The sequence below is a fragment of the Otolemur garnettii genome, unplaced genomic scaffold, assembly GCF_000181295.1.
Source record: "Otolemur garnettii isolate 467f Iridium unplaced genomic scaffold, OtoGar3 scaffold00006, whole genome shotgun sequence".
NCBI classification, from domain to species: Eukaryota; Metazoa; Chordata; class Mammalia; order Primates; family Galagidae; genus Otolemur; species Otolemur garnettii.
The window spans coordinates 12,311-31,483 of NW_003852401.1; positions in this window are offsets into that span (position 1 = coordinate 12,311).

Sequence of the window (19,173 nt, forward strand, 5' to 3'; positions counted from 1 at the left end):
AAATTAAATACCACTGCTTCTCATTTGGTACTGGAGAACAATGCTTTGATTCAGTCATGGTTGAGACTGAAGCTAGAATAATGTTTGATAAAATTTATACGAAGTCAAGAAATTATTTGCCACTGTATTCCCAAGACAAGAACAGTGACTGACCTATGAGATGCTCAGGTAATAATTGTTGAATAGATGAACAAAATGATCAGTGGACTATGATGGCCACCACACTGGTTGGAAAGAATGACAAGTACCAGCCAAGCTGCTGAAGACACTTCGAGGTGAACAGATTATTGTATTTACTTGACATGGCGGAAATATCAGCATCTGCTTATCAGCAAGTGGTATCTGCTTAAAATAAGTTTGTGTGCATTTGCAGGAACTTGTGAGTCTCCTATTGTAAATGAACAGGAGACTAATGAGTTCCCGGGAACACCCACAAATCTTCCTACTCGTTTCTACTACTTGGCAATGGACAACATTCTATGACTTGGGCTTACTACTGTTGTCAGTTCCTACAAGTTCTGAGTATAAGTTTAAGTTCTAAACCAGAAAGCAGTCGTGGAAACGTGATATAGTTCACATAGGCAAGCATCAACTTGTCAACTCACCAAGGACTCCAGCAGGTTTGTTTGATCAGGTCCTGAGGTGTTGAATCCACCAAAGGGAATCTTCTCTTCTAGACTGAACCCTGATCATATCTTTCTAAATTGGACAGAAATTCTATAAAAGACATTTTGAACTATAGCCTGTTTGCTTCTTATAAGGCATAAATTAATCAATGAAATGAATGCCAGGGCTTATGTGAAAGAAGATTTATAGCCCTTATGGGAAAAGAAAAACAAATTAAAAAGTTTATACATATATATTAGTATTCTTCCAAATTTTTGTCCTGGTTATTTTCAATCAGAAGTTTAATTATATAAATGTTGACACTGTTTTCTAATTTTTTATTGAGAAACATTTCTTATGTTCATGTGTGACATCAACTTTTGTCACTACATCTTTTATAATTCTGGATTGCTCAATGGGCTCAATTTAGCATAAAAACTTATATCATGGATCTGTTATTAAACTTCTTAAGGCAGCCTTTCATAAAACCACACAAGGTTGATCTTTATCATATATTTGGGTTATTTTTAACAAGGGTGACAAACTCACATGTTGAGGAAGGTTAAAGTAAATGTATGAAGTTGAGAATGTGCATGCTACATTAGAGAGGGAGAGACTCGAAGTAGAATACCTAGTTACTTTCATATTACCTTAAAAAGAAAATCATGTCTAAGCGTTACATTTGGATTAAATATTCAATAATAATGAGTGGTACCGTTCCTCTAAGTATTCTTTCTATATTCCTCAAAATTTTGTTTTCAAAACATTCAATAAAATTTCTTACACTTGAACTAGTTGTAAAATTTTCCCTTTATTTTCACCTGGCTTTTTCTAAAACAATATATTAATTATATTTTTAATTTTTGCAAACAAATCCAATTGGAGCTTATTTTTGTAGGATTTCTATAATTGATTTTAAATATGCTGGCATAACTATGAACACGTACTTAATCAATTGAAAGCATGTTTTTAGATAGAAATATCATCACTAACTAATGAATAGAACTTCTTTTTTTCCCATCTCTGCAATCTAGGATTGCAGTTCTTAGTCCCCCCACCACTTCTAAACCCATGAGATAATTGTTCTTGTGAGTTCAAACATTACTTCTGGATTGCTTAGTTATACTGATCTGTTCCCTATGTTTCTTTCCATTAGATTGCCTGTGAGGTCCAATCTGAAAGATTTATTATATCACAGTATAATAAGTATATATATATATATATATATATCCTTAAACATGCTCTTTTTAAAAAAAGAAGTAAATCATCCACCAACATTTCTCTTTAATTATTGGTAATAAATTACTTATGCCTCCAATGTTATTACCAGATATGGTGAGGACATAGTTGCAACCCACTTTTCTGGAATATACAGTTTAGGATAATGCCAATAGTTTTCTTTTAATCTAAGTAGTTTATTTGACCCTTCCTTTTATAACTAGGGAGAAAAGGAACTTTCAACCTCTTATTCCAGATGTAGATCAATAATATGAAACTTTAAATGAGTTGAGTTCAACTCAACAGACCTTTCTATCAAGCATCTTTGCCAGATTCTGCCAGATTCTAAGATAAATATTGTTAAGGAGAGTGTCATAGTAATTCTGTGTTCAGTATTAGTATAATGTAAATAACATATTTTCAGGGATTGCCTCGCTCATAGTAAATCACATATTGGCCTTTTTTATTATCCATACCTTATGCAATACAATGTGATTAACTCATTGGAGAACATTTCTTCAGAGTTTCAAATATTGTACATCCCATTCATTTTAAAATTTTGCATTATTTTCTCATTTCCAACCTTAACTTGAAAGAGCTCTGACTAGTGTTCCTCTTTTACTTTTCTCTTCCTCTCCCTTTAATGTTCTATGAAACTATTATATTCAGTTTTTCTGAAATTGCCCAAGTGGAAACTACTGAATGTATCTCATAATTGCATATTATCTCATAAAAGCAAAGTTTTATTGTAGCATTTAATCTATTCTAGGTTAGATCTCCAAAGTGTAGCACTCATAACTACTTGTGTTACTAAAATACCAGCCCTATTTTCAGATTATTGATATTTGTGCCTCTCAGGTGTTTGGTCACCTTGTTTGGTGACATTCTCCCTGTGAACCCATTATGAGGGTAACATTCTCCCTGTGAACCCATTATGGCACCTTGAACTTCATAAGGATTCAATGCCCATGTGCCTTTCTTATGTAATTGCAGTGCTGTTCTTTATGATTCCATAGAAAAGAGAGAATAGTGTGTTGACTATTATTTTTAATTAGTGAATTACAATAACAATCTGCTTAGTTAATGCAGTTTAAAATAAAATAAAACTAAAGTTTAGCAGAAGACTGCATTCATGCATGTATAATTTTGAGTGCAATTTCTTTTTTGTTTGTTTTGACTTTATGCTATTTAAGTAATGTTTTCCTGTACAGCCCCTAACTACACATCCCTTGGCTTCAGGAGAGTGGTCCTTAAAATTGGATTGTTATTATTGTGACTAGCATTTGTTTAGGAATTTTTAAATGAAATTTTAAAAGCCCCAGTAAATATAGGTATTGCAGCCACCCCAATAAGTGGATTACAATTTTCTAATGCTATGGCATGCCTAGGTTCACTTTTACTTTAAGATAAATTTTTGTGAACATCACCTTTAGCCAACATAGTTTTCTCAAAATAACATTAATAAGAAAAATATACAAACATGGCAACTACATGTATATAATGAAATATTTTTCACCTAGGTAGGAAAATGATCTCAGTCGGGAAATCAGGAAATAGCAGCAATAGTCAACTCTGTACTTGTAAGATTTCAACTGCTGAAGTAGGTATCAGATTTGAGAGAAGAAAGCTGTCTTTTGGAATACAAACAATTTGTTGAAAGGTTTTACTATGGGCAATGATGTCTGAAAAAAAGAAAACAAAACTTGAGAGTTTATAAGGGAATAGAACAACAAAGGAAAACACAAGAAATCCAGATTTTTCAAATGTGAAACTCCTCTGAGCTTCAAAGATGATCTTAAAATAAGTAATGGTAAATCACTTAGAGAAACAAAGACTTTTCTCCTATAAAAACAGAAAATTACAAACAAAGCAAACAGTACCTAAAATCCTTAAAATTAAAATAAATAAATAAATAATAAAAGCAATTATGTGAGCAAATATGATATATCTGTACAAAAACCCAGTGGCATATATTTTTTCCTGGAAGCTAAGAATCAATTAAGGTCCCATTTGTCATTGTCCTCATATTCAAAGATTCCCTGTCATTTTAATTAAACTCCATTAACTCAAGGATTCCTGCCTATAACGAATTAATTGTCTCTTCAAATTGTTCTTTCTAGGAAGATTACCACTTTAGACCTGCCATAATAATAGTTTAAAAATTATTTTTCATACCATAATTTTAGGATGGATTCAATTTTTTTACCCTTCATTGTCCATTTTAATCATAAATATTAACCAATAATGTCTTTCAATTATATCTAGAATTATTACCATTTATATCAATGCCTGGTCTTCTCAGCAATGAATTTTCTCCCTCTTTTCACTCTATATTTCATTTCTGAGTTTGGCTAAAGATTGTGTCAGTACGTTGAAACCAAACATAGCTCATTGATTTGGTTTACTTATGGAAAATTTAACAAATTTATAGGAACTCTAGGCTGTTCTCTTGATTTATATAGATACATAACAATGTTCTTATTTATCATTTGTCCAACATAGGGGAAAATATGGATAGATATGATGACAACATAGTCACTCTTCATTTATTGCTCTGTAATATACTGTGCATTACAAAGATAAGAAAGTATACTGCACAAGTTGAATGGTGCTTCTAGGAATCTCAGCGGAATAGGATTTGGTTCATGCAAACCTGGAAATGCTTTGGTGAGTTCAGTTGTCCTTACTGGCCAAAAATAGTGATTCCACTGCCTTCATGAGATATGGTTGGTTCAAATGCAGTTATCAAGGGCAGTTATCAGATGACTGACCACAGATGCCTGTTCAAATATTCCACTTCTAGGCAGCTAAGTAAGAGTAACCATTCTACTCTTCAGAAGTAGCACAACCTTGTGCAACTAAAAAATTCTATTTTAATATTTGTTGTAATTAGTTCTATAGTAGTCTCACTTCTTGTAACAGTGTACTGTAGTGCATCTAGATCTTATTTTTTCATTGATGGACTTTAATTTTGATTGGTAGCAACAAAAATTAGCTACAAAATTAATGCCATGTGAGCCTCAATGTGAATATGTACATTGTTCTGCACACTTTCCCTTGGAAAACACATTTTGAATTCTAAACCTCTGATATTTTTACAGCTGAATTTTTAAACACATAATTTTGAAATTATCTGCAGATAGGCAAAGGTTCAAATAAGTGAACATTTGTCCCAGTCCTTTGAGGTAACCCAAATAATCTAATTCTTTAGATTATTATTTTTAACATTTAAAAAATCCTAATAGCTCTATTAAGTATAGAGTATAAATGTCTTAACACAATAATTAAGTAAATGAGGTGAGGGACATATTAACTATTATGATGTAAGCATTCCAAATTGTATATGGAATCAGCACATTGTATCCCATAAATGTATTAATGTATACATGATCTCTTCTATATACTTTCTACGTGCTTTTATATGTTAACACATAAATCTCCATTTGTTAAAAAACCTCATAATGAGTTCACTTCCTTTGATAATGGCTATTTCATGCTGATAAGAAGGACTGTTTGCTGATCAAAATGTAGGAACAGCTGTGATAGGGTTGGTTATTCAAATGCAGTTATCAAGGGCAACAGTAGATGGGCATAGGACTCGAATTATATATGCTGTATACACAATCCATCATTGAACAAAAAATAGACTGAGAATTTGCAGGATGAAAAGTCTTTTCAAAACAAAAATCATAAAACCAACACTGGCAAAATAGTGTCTAATTTCTTTTTGTACTTTGTTCCACTAATTCTAAGTGTCAACATTGTATATACATTGTTCTATTCAGTAAGAATATAAAATTGAAAAACTTGGCATGATACTTATCTTTATAAAATTTTCATTTTATTAATAATACATTGATTAATAAACACACAATATAACATATTTTAATTACCAAAGGTGATTGATATATGCTGAAGGGAAAAAAATCAGTTACTATGAGACCATAGAAGAGAAAAGCCTGACTTATTCTGTGTTGAGTGGGGCCTCTATGAGCTTCTCTTGGGAAGGAGTGTTTGATCTGAGGTCTGATCAATTAAGGATTAACAGAGTGAATGGGATGGAACGATGATAAAAACGTTCTAGGTGAAAGGAACACTATGTTCAAATGTCCTGAGATAAAAAGAAAAAAAAAACAGCAATTAAAGAATACTGATGTGACAACAGCATAAAAATGAAGGAGAAAGTAGCTTAGATTAAGCTCAACAGAGTAGATAATAGTTCCAAAGAATTTATATTCTTCTAGGCTGCATGAAAGGTTTAGGTTTCTATTCTAAGGGATTGGGATGCTGTTGATGTGTTGAATGAAGGGAAGGACAACCAACACGTGATTCCGCCGATACCAGTAATACTGGTGTTTCAGGTTCTTGGTCTTGAGCATTGGAACATGACCACAGGATCAGTGGTAAGACAGGGTTTATTCACAGAAACAAAAATTACAACTTACTAAAAAACCAAAGCTCCTGGCAGAGATAACTCAGGAAGGGAACAAGCTCTCCTGCTCTCTCTCCAAGGTCTGTCCTCTACTCTCTGCCCAGAGGTTTTTATAGTGGCAGGGGTTAATTTTGCAGGAACTCAATGTTGACTTTTAGGGCGTTGGTCTTCTTCAGTTACAGTTCAATCAGCAGCAAGGTGTGGGAGCTCTCAGGCCATGGAAACTCACATGAGGAGAGAGCCAGGGCCATCCACGAAATTAACCAGCCAGAAGTGCATGGGGTAGAGACATCAAGGTGCCAGTGTCTCCCCTGCTGGTGTCCAGCCCTTCCAGCAATCTGGTTCCTCCAGCTATGGCAACATCAACACAGCCAGGGATAAGGCAGCGGGTAGTGGCTCACCTATCCTGCATCACCAGATCAGAGGGATCCACATGTGAGTGACAGGGACCAGTTACAAAATTTAATACTGTGGTTCAGGAGAGGGCCAGGGCAGTGAAGATGAAAAATGAAAAATGAAATAAAAAGCAAGATGCATTGAAGATGTATTTAGGCGATGAAAAATGAGTTAACCTATTCATTTCTAAGTTAAATTTGGTAATATAGACAATGAGAGGGGGTGGACTATCAATGATAACTACCATTTCTCTGGTATAAGCTACTGAATATGGTATGTATACCTTTAAGATTAAGGACAATAAAAGAAGACCAGGACTGGGGAGATAATCACCTATAAGATGGTTATGCTGAAAAAGTTGAGAACTTTTATTTTAGAAGAGCAAATGAATCTAATTTCTGGAATCTTTCTAATATGCTGATAATGAATATTTGCTGACCTGGTTCTATAGAAGGCCTAGTACTTCCCAAGCAGATAGAACCTTATTGCTGAAGTATTACTGGAGATTAAAAATAGTTACTAGGTGCTAAATGTAAACAACGTACTAGGAAGTACATAAGACACTTCACATCATTATCTTCAAACTTCTCAAAAACCTTGATATAGTATCCCTGATTTTAGATAAGAGAATGGCTAAGCTGAGGTCCAAATCCAGAACTGTATAATCCCAAATAGAATACTTTGGAACACATTATGTTACATATCTTTATCTACAGTGAATATGCTATTGAAGCAACAGGCAAATTTGAACTTCAATGTATGGAGCATAAATAAAATGGTTACAGATTTTTATTATTTATTATCAGATTTATTAGTCATTATCATGATAATTGGTGTGATCATTATTACTACAGTGGTCTATAACTACTTCAGATTTTAAATGCTATACATATAGATTAATTCAAAACAAAATTTACAATACTAAAGTCTCAAAACCCAATGAAGATAGAAAGACAATAGTTAACATGAAAACAAAATTCTGTGATGTTAGTAGTTTACACTTAAAATGATATCAAATTAGTATATATAAAAATCTCATTAAAATGTTTGTCAAATAAGTATTGTTCCATATTTTTGAAATTTAAAATGCTTTCTTAGGAAAGTATTGGTTCCCCCATGTGAATCACTGACACATTTAACACAGAATATTCTTTCAGAAGCAGAGTTTAATTTTATTTGGAGTAATATACATTATTCCTGATCCTTGCCAATCAAATAATTGGATTCTATAGCTGGCAGAAATCTTAGAGATAATTAATTTGAGTGACATTATTTTACTTAGACAAATGATTATTAAAAGACTAGGAGACTGTAGCTTAGAGAAGTAAAGTATTTATCTCAATTAATCACATAGCTTTCTGATTCCCAGTCTAGCTCTTTCCACTACTCTTTCTTTTTTGATTCTCTAGTTAATTTCTGCAGCAGTAAATCCAGAATTTATTTTCCTCAGGAATTTCTAAGTCAAACAATAGTTAACAATTTGCCCAGATCTGCTCACAGTGGTGATATCAAAGTCAACCATCCCTACCCAAACTTAACATGTTAGTACTGGGGATATGGAACTCCACGAAGGGGATGAAGGTCATGCTGGTCACTTAAAAAATTGTCAGTGTGAGCCAATTAAAAACTAATGAGGCAGAAATGCCTTCAATCAATTGGTACCCATAGATGAAGTGAAAATGATTAGACAAAGGTATAAATTGCTGTGATAATTGGGGAAAAAAACATTGTACGAAAGGCAGCTGCATTTGAAATTCTCTGGAAGAGATTTTTAATGTAGCTGACTTTCTAATGAGATGTTTTGTGGAGTTGTCTGGGAAAGTTTCTTAACGGTGTTATTCAAGAATAACATGGTATGGTGGAGAATGAAAATGAAACTGAGCAGTGCATTTTCAGTCCTGATACTTCTACTTAAGTTCAATGGTACTGTTAGACTTATTATCCATATGACTTTGGACAAGTTATTTTAGAATACACCCTTGCTTCATTCTCCTATAACAGAAATGATACTGTACCTTAGACCTAACTCACAGAGCTTTCTTAAAGAACAAATAACATAATGTATATGAAAATGTCTTAAAAATCAGGAATCACTACACAGACATTAAGAAAAGTAACAGTGCTGTTGACCACTGCCATATTAGTTCTTAGACCGATCAGAGTTATACTAATATGATATACAAAACAATAAAAGGGATACATATTTTTGGTAGATTTTGCTGATATTTTTAAAAAACATATATAACATGAAATATATATATATATATATATATTTTTTTTTTTTTTTTTTAGTTGGGGCTGGGTTTGAACCCACCACCTACCTCTACTCCTTTGAGCCACAGGTGCCACCCATAACATGAAATATTAAAGCTAATCAATTAATACCTCTTCTTTAAACAAAATAGGTACTTTTTCTTTTTCAACTACAAAAGATGAAGTGAAAAATATATAAATATTTTTTATATCTATGCGATAGATATAAAATATATCGAATAAAGCATTTGGATTGGAAATACAAAGATTAACTAGAAGACTAGAGGTGTATTAGAACACACATATTCAAGTAACAGAATATTAAAACTATTAAGTCAATAGCACCTTTCTGGTATTTCGTTTTTATCAAAATAGTTAACCTTGATCTAATAATGAGGAATTCATCAGAAAAATCTAAATTTTGTGGATATTTAAAATAATAACTAGCCTGTACCATTCAAAATGTCAATATTATGAAAACTAAAAATATCAAACAGGAAAATATTTCTAGATTAAAGATAATAAGGCATATCCGAGTAAATGCAATATATGAACCGTTTTTGGATCCTTGATCAAAAAGAAAACGAAAAGAGAAAAATAGCTATGACAGACATTATTGACATAATTTCTAAATTAGGTAAGTACTGTATGAGTATATTTGATAATATTATTTTAGCAATGTTATTTTATTGAGAGAGTAGTAACATTATGCTTTTTAAGATAGTGGTATTGTAAACATATAGGTGAAAGTTCTTTCTTAAGAGATCCATGTCAAAGTAATGGAAATGAAATATCACAGTATCTACAAATTAACCATTAAGATAGTTCTGGCACAAAATTTTATATAGATATTTATACATGCACACAAACACAGATATGGGTGCACATATTGAGAAAGTGAGAAAATGTCATTGAGCAGATATGGCAAAATGTTAGTGTTACATATAGGCAAACATATATGGATGTCAGTTATATTGTTTTTTAAAATCTTTTCTGCAGATGTGGAATTACTTAGAAATAAAAATTTAGGAGAAAAAGTCAATTGAGACAAATTGGAATCTGATTTTGACATTTTTGCTATCAAAGCAAAATAAAAACATGTTTTCCTATTACATTTTTTAGATCGAAACTATGTTAAATTATTAGTTCAATCTAGAATTCTCTGTGTGAGTGGGAAGAACACAGTGGCTGTGTTTTTGGCGATATTCACTCTGTCTGCTTCATGGTTGGCTGAAGCCTTACTTAGAGTGATGTGTTCAACAAGAGCTACCTTTCTCAGCAACAAGGGCCTTAGAAAAAGCACACCATAAGTATTTGTTACACAATTAAATCAATAAATAATCAATGAACAAATGTTGCATAAAGCCACATTTAGTTATTTAACTACCAAACACTAGAACTGGGAATCAACAATAAGTCTGTCTACAAAAACAAAGCATTTAAAATCTGGAAAGGATGCTGAGACTATCTAAAATTCAGAGTCCTCAGAGCTGGAAGGCATTTTGTTTATTTAAAAGCATAGACCCTAGAAGCAAATTCTAATTCAAAGCATGCTTCTATCACTGCACATTATGTATATTTTGCTAATGTAGTTAATCTCAATGTGCCCTACTTTTATAGTACATAAAACAAAAATGAAAAATATAGTATTTTCAAATATTATATTTTGTTTTTCAAATAAATATTTATTTGATATACATAAAATATTATTTTATATATAAAATATAAAAATATAATTTTAAAATATAAATTTCCCCTTAATAATATGGGAAATTTATATATGCTTTATATCAAAGTACAAATTGTAAATTGTAAAACACTTAGAACAATACTTGATTAACAAATACTTGGCAAATTTTAGTTATTATTTTAAAGTGTTTAAAATAACATTTTATTTTAAATTATTTTAATTATATTTTTCATCTACTTTCCTTATGAATCAGTTACTCAATAGGACAGATCAATTACGTAAAACCCAATGAGTATGGGTAGAGACTAGAGCATTAGTTCTCAACTGTGGGTCACAACCCACAAGAACTGTTTTAAAGGGCTGTGGCATTAGGAAGGTTGAGAACCACTGGACTAGAGGTTCTCAAATTGTCAACACTGGTTTTTCATGAACTGGTCAAATGTTGACTTTTATAATTAAATAATGCCAATGCCTTAATATTTATATGGAAGTAAAAATACAATAATGGCTAGAATATTCTAAATTTTATGTTCTTTTTCCAAGACTGTTTCCTTAAATCTTCATGATACAGACCCAGAAGACGACAAAATTAATGAGTTTTTAGTTTTAAATCAAGAATGTTTACTTTATCATCTTCAGCAATCACATTAGATTTACTTAGTTGGTTCATAATATTTATTTATAGATTCTATTTTTTTTTTTTTTTTGAGACAGAACCTCAAGCTATCTCCCTGGGTAGAGTGCTGTGGCATCACAGCTCACAGCAACCTCCAACTCCTGGGCTCAAGCGAGTCTCTTGCCTCAGCCTCCCAAGTAGCTGGGACCACAGGCGCCCGCCACAACACCTGGCTATTTTTTGGTTGCAGCTGTCATTGTTGTTTGGCGGGCCCAGGATGGATTTGAACCTGCCACCTTAGGTGTATATGGCTGGCACCTTAGCCACTTGAGCCACAGGTGCCAAGCCTATTTATAGATTCTAAAAATGTAATTTTACATTAGTATTGGGTATTCTCTGTGCATAGAATTTTTTTTTGTCTGGTATATATATTTTTGTTTTATTAGTTTTTATGATAGAACTTAAATTCATTATTTATATTATGCTGTTCTATAAAGAGCATCTGTCTTATAGGTACACAATTGCCTAAACAGGTTTCAGAACTATTGAATAAAATCAGCTAATCTTGTAGAATATTGAAAGAGAAGACAATTCTTCCTATAGTCATCTTTTGCAATTATATGAGTTTAAAACTTGCATAATTAAAATAAGAACTGACCTCCTCTGTAAAATTCCCATATACTTTCAAAACTGTATCATAACCAACAGCCTTAGTGATACAGTGAATAATGGCTAGCAAATTTAAGTCAAAGTGGTTCCGAAGTATAGTTACCTAAAACTTTGATTGATCTCACCTCCTAATTTTTGGTTCCAGATCTTAGCCATATAGAGGAGAGGTGTTTTGTAGCTATCATACAATGAATTTGAAGAAATAGTTTTCTTAGTAGTAGAAAATTTTGATCTGTTACTGTAGTACCAGCAAAGAAATAAAAGATTACCCATGTTGTGTAACTGAATTGGGGGAGATGTTAAATATGGATTATGTTGAAATGACTTCTTTCTTTTTGTCATTTCATTTTTTTTTTTTTTTTGATAGAGTCTCACTTTATCACCCTCGGTAGAGTACTGTGGCATCACAGCTCACAACAACCTCCAACTCCTGGGCTTAGGCAATTTTCTTGCCTCAGCCTCCTGAGTAGCTAGGATTACAGGCGCCTGCCAGAACGCCTGGCTATCTTTTGTCATTTCTAATGAAACCCTGATTTTCAGGCAGAAGAATACCACTGGATTTTCAATTAAGATATTTTTAATGCTCACCAGTTTTTCCAGTTAATCTAATTGTTTTATCTCTACCTTTTGGCAAATCCACCTGGTTTTTGTGTGGAGGTTGTTAGGTAAGAATTTAAGTGCCCACATCACTAGCAGTAAGATTATAGGGTAGATCTTTAAGCTACATAATGTCAGTCATTAAACTGTCTTCATTCATCTAAGAATTCTTGATAAGACAAAGAACATCAAAACAATATGATCATAATCACCTGCCAAAAGATACTTTGGTTACAAGAGAGCCAATTTTTGTACAAGCCCCTTGGAGTTGTCTTATCAAATTGTGCTCAATTTTTTTTGTTATAACACCTAGTCCAACAATTGATTCAGGAATTGTAATAGGGTGAATACTGTCATGAACTTGCAATCACATCTAGAATTGCAATCAGTTTTTACTGTTTCTCTAAAGATAATGTCATTTAATTTTTTCCCATTATAGTGTCTTTGTTTCCTGATTGTAAATCTTATCCTTCATGTTGAATGCCATCTCTTCCACTATTTTTAATTTAATAAGTAAGGGCAAAGTTTAATTTCAAAGTAAATGAAATTGTTTTTCTTCCATATGTCCATTTCCTATAAGATATAACTTAAGGAAAAGGCTTTTAAACATTTGACATGTTAGTCATTCAGGCAATACTGAAGTTTCTTTCTGGGGGAAGGATAACAATGTAATACATATGTTATTAGGACCATAATTTTGCTTGCATGTGTGAAACTGAGCTAAGTGACTTTTGAAGATTTATTTTCAAGGTCTATAGTTCAATGATTTTATGAGTAGAGTAAAAGCATAAAATTATGATGATTTTTGAAGTTAGAGGTTAAAGGCAATATTACATTCTAAATTGAGAGGAAATCACCACATCAATGACTGTAGTGTGACACCTCCATAAGTAAAAGGCATCTTGGTGCAAAACTTATTACTTATCTCAAAATAGGACTGATTTCTTATATTAGCAGAAAATAAAATATAAAATTTTAAGCATTTCCTATGAATCAAGCGTTTTAAAAATCTTAGGAGATGAGTATTACAATAAACATTTTATGTAAAAAAATAAGTCTCAGAGAAATAAAGTCACCCAGTGATGTGTCACAACTGGGATTTGAACCAAGGTCTCCCAGTCTCTTATGTTCATTTCATGCCCTAAGGAGTGTTTTCAGGAAATATCTGCTTTTTCATCTTATGTATAAAGATAAAATATAAAGATAAAATCCTCAGTTTTCAATATGTAAATATGAACATCATTTGGATAGAGTCTAGTATAGCTGACAGTATTTCTGAGCTTAATATTTTTATATTATGTAAAAGATAAACTTTACTTTCTTTTTTCTGTATTTTTAACACTGAATATATTATCATATGCCTAAGGTATAATAATAACACAAAGTAAAATGTTGAAATCTTCTTTCTACTGTCACCTCTGCTTTTCCTCCCACTTCCCTTTCCTATTTTCCAGATATAAACATTTTTAAACAAGTTGTTATGTGTCATCTTGAGTGTTTTCTGTATGAATATGTATTTTCAGTGAGCTTATACATATTGTTCTGTAGCATAAATTTGTTTTAAATCAGCAGATCATCATGGAGATATTTTCATAAAGATTGGTGGAATTTTATTAATATATCATTTATATATCATGTGGGTTTATGTCATTAAGACCCACCCTATTTTAGTATCCACATCATAATATTAAATTACAATTTAATGAATTTTTCATTGATTAATATTTAGATTAGTTTCTACTGTTAATTCCTTAAAAATGCTATCATCAATGTTTTGTTAATACATTTTTATTCATATAAGCACTTCTGTAGATGTCTAGATGGAGAATTTTAGATGAAATCATATATTCATTTTTAAGTTTTGACATTTCCTACTGTGTGCTATAAAAGACATGACAATTTATGCCACTAGCAATAAAGAGTTCCTGTTTTCTAACACCCTTGGCTGATACATGCTTTGATTATTGCCAATCTGATGAATGAAATGTCTTGTTACTTTGAGTTACTTATTTTTTGCTATAAATGAAGCAAAGTAATTTTTTCATACTTCTTGATTATTTCTTTATAAGAAATAATTTTTCATAATTCTTGATTATTTATTTCTTATTTGAGATTTACAGGTTCAAATGATTTGTTCGCTTTTGTATTGTGTTGGTTATGTTCTTACTATTTTTTTTTTTTACTTATAATTGCTACAGACCCCTAGTTCATTAAAGAACCTGCAAATATTTTTCTGTCCCATGTTACTAAGGCAGAGTCCCAAGCCTAATAGGTCAGAGAATTGGAAGAGAAATAAACATATAAACCATCACACATAAATATAAAGTTCCATCCTATCAATGGGAACATTGGTGTGTGAGATCCTGAGAAAGAAGCTACAGCCTCCGGATGCAGAATCCTAGAAGACTTCACAGTGGACATGACATTAGAGCTGTGTGTGATAATGAGCAGGAGAAGTGGGAAGAACCTATTTCAGATCGATGCATTTTCTGTTCAGCAGCATGAAGCTATGTGATTGTGTTTGAGTGGGAAATGCAGTAAGACCAGAACATGGCACACATGGAATGGAGTGGCAGGAAATAAGGTTGGGCAATTTGATTGTGGCCAGATTATAATAAACATTGTAAGCTGGGTTTTATGAGAAAACTATGCCTAGAAAATGAGGATTTAAGCAGAGGATCAAAAAATATCAGATGTGGTTTAAAGAATGTGGTTAACAATTATATACTATTTCTTGGAACTGGCCATAGATTCACTATTGAAAAATAATCATTTTAAGAGTGAAGGTGGGGCAGTGCCTGTGGCTCAAAGGAGTAGAGCACTGGCCTCATATGCTGGAGGTGGTGGGTTCAAACCCAGCCCCAGCCAAAAACTGCAAGAAAAAAAAAAAAGAGTGAAGGTGAAAATCTTGACATATATGGGTGAGATAGGATATTTTCCAGCTCTGAAGAGTTACTAACCTTATTGTTAATGTGTTTATTTATCAGGCACCATAATTTTGGTTTTGAACATTTCCTTTGAAGCCATTTTTATGTGAGGTGGTAGGCGGGAAGAAAAAGAGGATAGGATAGGGGGAAAACCAAAGCCCACAATGTTCTGGAACTTGGTGGAAATGGGACAATTGGTGCTACATTTATTACTACTGGTGGTTGCCATGGTAGGAGTTGTAGTTTCAAAAGAGACTCTGTCCAAAAATCACCCTTTGCCAATCTGTGAGCTTGCTGAGGACAGGGACTGGCCCCTTCTTATCCACTCTGTGTCCTCTTCTTTAAGTACTATCTATGTTTGCTGCTTGTTATTTCTATCATACACAATTTAGCATGCCTTTTTCTCAATGCCCGTGGACAGTGTCTCCTGAATTTTGCAAATACAATTTCTTTGAACTGGAGTATCCTTTCTATGACCCCTCCCCCACTCTTTACTCACCTGATCACCAGGTCAACTACTTTTATTCTTTTTTTATTTCAGACTAATGTGAGGGTACAATTAGGTTTCATTATTTGTGTTTTTTAAACCCATACATAACTCAAGCTTCATCTCTGCTGAAAAGCCCTTCCTGATTCATCTCCTCTTTTGTATAATTCTGCACTTGCCCAACATGACAGTTCTCCTAATACCAGAAACATTTGCTGAGTTGTTGATATATCCCATGACTCTGATGCCTGAGAGATTAAGTATTTCCTTTATGATTTTACAGTGTCTAGCATAGTTTCTCCTTCATATGGTAGTAGAACCTCAAAATATCTTTTATAAAGGGATAAATAGATGGTTTTTAAATCTAAACTAAATGTGAATTCATTGTTCTAATGATGCCTAATCCTTGGGTAGTTATAAATATGTATTTAAGAAGTGTATCACTTGTATTTATATCATATTTAACAAATAGTCCTGAGTAAAACACAGGCATATAGGCATAGAACTCTGGTATATTATCAAATCAACTGGGGCCAAACTTCATCAAATACATTATTAAAAAGGTTATTGTATAATATAGTCACTCAAATTTTGCAGAGGTTGTGAGTTATGATCTTAAATAATATATTCCACTTCTTTCTGTTTTCATCTGTAAAACTACAATGCTAAGCTTGATTTTCAATTGCAAATAGAATCTTTGAGGGTTGGAACAAACACAACCCACAGGAATCAAATTATGTTTGCAGTTACTCAGCTGAACTGCTGTTCCAAATATGAGATTTTCATTAATGAGGGAAGTAATAAGCACTGAAAATTTACATGTATTTTTAAAGTGCTTATTTGTGCTCTATTCTCTAGTCTTCTTTCCAAAGGGTACTTATTTCTTTTCTTCTGTTAACTGGGCAATTTAATTGAATAACCAAAAACTGGACTATTGAGTATTGTGGGAAAGTATGAAGTAGCATTATTTATCCCCAAGTTGACAGAAAATTACCCATGATGCCACTTTCTAAAGGTATCTGTCTTAGAGAAGACAAAGAAAGAAACTCCCACACATAGACATGTGTATGCGTGTGTGCACAGACATAGACACAGACATACACACAGACGTACTCTAAGGAGCTCTCATGCAAACATAGAGGACCACTTCATAAACTGGATTTCTAGTAATTATTTCTTAGGCTAATGATCTTTGACAATGAGCTAAATCCATCAGTTACTGAAAAATATTTCCTGGATTATAACCAAATTTCATCAGTGAAGACTTATTTGCAGAAAGACCATATTCCTTAATTTATATAAATTACAGTATATTTTTAAATACAAGAGAATTTTTTAAGTGAAGGCAAATTTAAGAATATGAACTAGATTAACAAAGTTCTGTCAAGCCTCTGAGGATCATCTATAATGGATAAGAAAGGAATGCTGGAGAATTGAGATATTAACAAAACTTTCTTTTAAGTACAGTAGATATTTACCTTGACAATTTTTACTTTGAATATGCAAAGTTATCTTTTGTCACTTTTTGTCAAAGGAATTGTTTTATTGTAGGTTTTGTATGTTTGATTCTAAATAAAATTTATAAAACAAACGATATCCTCACCTAGTTTTCTTTTCTCAGTAGATTTCCCAGATGCATAGGTAGTGTTACATACTGGGAAGTTACAGAGCAAGTAGAAAACATAACCTTTTAGACAAACTTAGCTCTGGCATTTAAACAGTTTTTTGATCTTGAACAAATTACTCTTTTGTGCCTTATTTTCCACATCTTGAAGTTAAGGATTCTATCTTATCTTTTGTTTTTAGAAATGAACAAATTAATAGAACCATTTTATAGAATTTTGTTAATACTTTTATTTTTTTCAAAAGTGAAGAACATTTCAATAATTTTGTACACTTCCGCAATTTATTTCAAACTCTTAACATTGATGTGGTGGGGGACAGGATTTTGTTTGTTTTTTAATTGAAAGGCGTAGGCTATGTCATGTACTTATCTCAGCTGTGGTTAGCAATTGTTACTGTTAGCAATCATTGTTTTCATTGTTATTGTTAGCAATCACTTGTTTATGATTGCCTGATTTGTATTGTTATTTTCAATATTTCAGGGTAAAAGAAAGAGATCTTAAGAGAAAAATGGGGGTGGGGACAACCAACCAGTAGGAATGTTGTGTTTAGTGTGCATGCATTTTTTCACTTCCTATTCTATTTTTATTTTGTATTATTTTATATGCTATATTATTTTCATTCCTTTTAGCTTTCATTACCAGGAAAAGATACAGGCTTCCTTTGGAGCTTATGCTTCCCACTCAGTTTACCAGCAGGGTTTGTCATATTACTGGTGTGATATAGTCCTGAACTGCATATGCCTCTCTTGGTTCTGCAGCTGGTTTACTTTCTGTCAGCAGCAGTATTTTAGAGTTGATATTAAGGCCTGTAGTTTGGTAGTACTTCTGCCTTTCCTTATGTTTATTTTATTTCAGTTTTCATGCTTGTGTGGGTTGGAAAATGTGAAATATAAGATTCTAAGAATAAGGATGAATCTAGAAAGTAAATTATAGTACAAACTAACTTTCTGTTTAGACTTCTGAGGTGGAATTAAGTCATACCCTTTAAAACCTCTGATGGCATTTGTCCTCTCTCTAATAAACCTGGTGACTAGTTGGAGCCTAATTAAATAGAATCTTCATTTAGCTGGAATTTATATCAGGTGATAGAATAGTAAGAGGAAGAAGTTAATCCTATGAATGCATGCTTAGTGACTTTTCAAATTAACAGCTCTCGGGATTCTTTCTGTTGGCAAAAATATCAGTCTACATTGTACCCTATAATTGCGTGCAATGTGCCGTATTTGTGTAGCACATGAGCTAAATTCACACAATCCTTCTTCTCTACCCTGGTTACTTGGGTATGTGCTTCCCTCCTCTTTGCAGCATTAGAACCTGGAACATATTCGTTTCATAACATTCACTGAATGTTTCATGATACAGTTTATAATAACAGAAGCAGAATGATTTTCTATGTGTATACTTCATTGTACTCTGAATTCCTTGGTGTTATGGGCCTGCCTTCACAAGTCCCAATTGTTGGGTGAATAACTGGTGCATTGTGGTTAAAATGAAAATGTTTGTAGCATTTTCTATTTGGAGTAGACATCATGATTCTTGTGATTGATTATATTAAAGGTAATAACTTATTGGATATTTTTTCTATTTTTTTATTGCTATTGTTTCCTTTCATAGCTGAACCTAATATATATATATATATAAAATAAAATTTGGTTTA